We start from the raw sequence: 2,500 nt of genomic DNA, 5'->3' as shown, positions 1-2,500 counted from the left end.
GTACCCTCTTTTTCCTACCCTACATCTAGGGGCCCCGCAAGGGATGCCAATAGGGGCAGGGATGCAGATTATATACACCCTGCAGCAGCACCACCGCCAACAGCAGCAGCAGCAGCAGCAGCAGCAGGTGCAGCAGCAGCAGGAGACGGGGCAATCAATGGGCCCCAGGAGGGGCCCATTATTAAGATTAGGGAGGGGGCCCTCATTGGGGGCCCCCAAGGTATATCTAGTATGTTAGAGAGTATTGAGCTACTGCTGCTGCTGCATGCAGATAAATTGTCTCCTCTTGCTGCTGCTGCTGCTGTTAATTACCCACAGATTATGCTGCTTCCTTATGTTAAACTCCCTCAGCTGCTGCTGCAGCAGAGGCCCCCTTCTGCAGCAGCAACAGCAACAGCAGCAGCAGAGGAGTCGTGTACGAGTAGCAGCAGCAACAGCAGCAGCAACTGCAGCAGCAGCACGAGCTGTCTCCTTCTTGATCTGCTGCTGCCCTTAGGGGGCCCCCTTAGGGCCCTCTTAAGTGTCTCCTCAGCAGAGGGGAAGGCAGCAGCACGAAAGTGTCTCCTTGACACCCTTAATGCCTCTCCTGCTGCTGCTGCTGCTCCCACTGCTGCTGCTGCTGCTGCTGCTGCTGCTCCTGTGTCTCTAGACAAGGCCCTTATTGAGCTATGGCATGCTGCTGCCTCCTTAGAGATACATTTGCCGCTGCTTGCTGCTGCTGCACTGCAGCAAGCAGCAGAGACAGTCCATTTGCTGCCATTAAACAGTCAGTTGCTGCTGCTGCTGCTGCTGCTGCTCCTGTCTCCTTTCTTTTTCTCTTCTGCCTCCTGTCTCTTCTATCTCTCCTTGGTGTCTCCTTGTTGCTGTCTCCTCTTGTGTCTCTCTGTTGCTGCTTCTGTTGTCTCCTTTTTCTCTGCTTGCGTTTTTGCTGCTGCAGCTGCTTTGCTGCTGCAGCTGCTCTAAGGGGGAGACACTTGAATACTATCCTGGTGGTCTCGCTGCAGCAGCAGCAGCAGCAGCAACAGCAGCAGCAGTATGCATACGTGTGTGCTTCTGTGTGTGTGTGTGTGTGTGTGTGTGTGTGTGTGTGTGTGTGTGTGTGTGCGTGTGTGTCTGTCTGCTGCCTTGGATCTACAGCTTTGCTGCTGCTGCTGCGCTGCTGCTGCATGCATCTAACTGTCTCCTCAATTACTTATTGCGGCATATCCCCTATTCAATTGTCTTTTCTTGATGAGGGGGGCCCACAAAGCCTCTCCCCTACAAAAAAAGGGTACAGCGGGGGCCCCCAGGGGCCCCCCTATGAAGACATAAATGCTCTAGCGGCAGAGCTGTTCTTACAAACAGCAAAACGCATAAGCCAAAATGTAAGGTATAGGGGCCCCTTTAGGGGGCCCCTTTAGGGGGCCCCCCAGGGGCCCTCCAAGAGGGCCCCCCAGGGGCCCAGGAGGGTAAATGGGTTTTCTTAGAAGGGAAAATTAATAGGAGGAGATAGAAGGAGACACCTATTTTATTATTTATTATAAAAGGAGACAAAAGGAGACACATATTATGTTATAAAAGGAGACAAAAGGGGACAAAAGGAGACACTTATTATATAATAAAAAAGGAGACAAAAGGAGACAAAAGGAGACACTTTTGTGTTTGTTAAAATAAAGGGTATATTATTGTCTCCTAATCAAATCCTTTTAGTCTTAGAGACATTCGCCTCTATTGGATTCTGTGTAAGAAAGGAGACTGCTGCTGCTGCTGCTGCTGCTTTGGCTGCTGCTGCTGCTGCTGCTGCTTTGGCTGCTGCTGCTGCTGCTGCTGCTTTGGCTGCTGCTCTTGCTGTCTCGGTGTCTCCTCCTCTCGCTCCTGTTCCTGCCGCATCTGTTGCTGCTGCTGCGGCCTTTGCCGCTGCTGCTGCTGCTGCTGCTGCTGCATTTGCTGCTGCTGCAGCTAAGTGTGTCTCCTGTTTAGAGACAGTTAGTTTTGCTGCTGTATTGTCTCCTTTTTGCTGCAGCCAGGGGAAGCAGCAGATCGCCTTCTTGAGTCTTTGCTGCAGCAGCAGCTGCAGCATTTAGGGTAAGCTCATGCTGCTGCTATCTGCTGCTGCTGCTGCTGTCTTGAGCAGCAGCAAACAGAGAGGCCCTAAGGGGGCGATATCAGGGGCCTTGCTGCTCTTGCTGCTGTCTCCTTTTTGTCTCCTTTTTGTCTCCTTTTTGTCTCCTTTTTGTCTCCTTTTGTTTCCTCCTGTCTCCTTTTTGTCTCCTCCTGTCTCCTCCTCCCTCTAAGTGTCTCCTGTCTCCTTGTCTTTGCTGTATATATATTCATATTTATTTAATTAATTAATTAATTAATTAATTAATTAATTTATTTATTTATTTATTTATTTATATTATTTGTCTCCTTTTATTGTTATATAGATGTATAAATATAGTCTCCTTGCTGCAACAACTGCAAAGAATAAACATAAAAGATAAATTAATTATACAGGTAATTAAATATATATATATATAAT

This window comes from Eimeria maxima, genomic scaffold (genome assembly GCF_000499605.1).
Source record: "Eimeria maxima Weybridge genomic scaffold, Emw_scaff1641, whole genome shotgun sequence".
In the NCBI taxonomy this organism is placed as follows: domain Eukaryota; phylum Apicomplexa; class Conoidasida; order Eucoccidiorida; family Eimeriidae; genus Eimeria; species Eimeria maxima.
The sequence above is the reverse complement of the archived record's forward strand: the minus strand, read 5'-3'. Positions refer to the sequence as shown.